This window comes from Sturnira hondurensis, unplaced genomic scaffold (genome assembly GCF_014824575.4).
Source record: "Sturnira hondurensis isolate 20B ecotype Veracruz unplaced genomic scaffold, ASM1482457v3 Scaffold0006496, whole genome shotgun sequence".
In the NCBI taxonomy this organism is placed as follows: domain Eukaryota; kingdom Metazoa; phylum Chordata; class Mammalia; order Chiroptera; family Phyllostomidae; genus Sturnira; species Sturnira hondurensis.
This window is the reverse complement of record NW_028079127.1, coordinates 11993312-11994429: the sequence shown is the minus strand read 5'-3', so window position 1 is coordinate 11994429 and position 1118 is coordinate 11993312. Positions and strand designations below refer to the sequence as shown.

At 36.0% G+C, this 1118-nt stretch overlaps 1 non-coding gene across 1 annotated transcript; it reads right to left on the bottom strand.

Moving 5' to 3' along the window:
- Nucleotides 1-514: 514 nt before the first annotated feature.
- Nucleotides 515-644, bottom strand: LOC118989690 (small Cajal body-specific RNA 24). Its single transcript, XR_005067064.1, has one exon.
- Between the last annotated feature and the right edge of the window lie 474 nt (nt 645-1118).

Sequence of the window (1118 nt, the reverse complement as noted above, 5' to 3'; positions counted from 1 at the left end):
AATAATGATTAGTACAAAGAGTTCTGTTTCTAGCATTGAAAGAATAGATGTCTTGGGCTTACTCTTTCATTGAATACTATTTTAGAAGCTGGAGAAATACAGGAGTGGACAAGAGTAGGTTTATAGTTGTGAGTATGCAAAACACAGTTTATTCTTATTTATTTATTGTGTTATTATTAATAGTCACATTTTAATTGCATTTTCCCATTGCCATTAACCCCCTTATACACTCCTCCACCTGCAGTCTCCACACTGTTGTCCATGTCCACGAGTATTTTTTCTTTTTTCTCCATCCCTCCACCCTCTAACCCCACCCCACCCCCTAGAGTTGTCATCTGCTCTCTATCTATGACTCTGCCTCTATTTTGCTTGTTAGTTCAGTTTCTTCATCAGATTCCATGTGTGGGTGAAATAATATGTTACTTATATTTCTCTGACTGGTTCATTTCACTTAACATAATGTTCTCTAGGTCCATTAATTCTGTCACAAAGGGTAAAAAAAATTTTTTTTTGCATATGTCAGTAGTGGAATGATCCACCCTTTTTACTTGCAGAGGGTGAACAGAAAGCTACTATACTCCTCTAGGACATTTACAAAGAGATTTCTTCACCTTGAGAAGAAACCGAATAAAAGTAAATGTGCACAGAAAGGGTAAAAAAAATTTATGGCTGAATAGTATTCCATTGTGTATATGTACCATAGTTGTTTTATTCACTCATCTATACATGGACACTTGGGATGCTTCCATATCTTGACAATTGTAAATAACACTGCAATGAACATACTATTGCTTATGTTCCTTTGAATTAGTGTTTTGGGTTTCTTTGAAAAAACTCCCAGAAGTAGAATCACTGGGTCATAAGACAGTTCAATTTTTAATTTTTCTGAGGAAATTCTGTAATTAATGCTTTCTTCAGTGCCTGCACCAATCTGCACTTCCACCAACAGTGCAAAAGTGTTCCCCTTTTTCCATATCCTCACCAGCACTTGTTTATTGATTTATAGATGATAGCCATCCCGACAGGTGTGAGGCATTATCTCCTTATGGTTTTAATTTGCATTTTTCTGATGACTAGTGATGCTGAGAATCTTTTCATACGTCTATTGGCCATGTGTA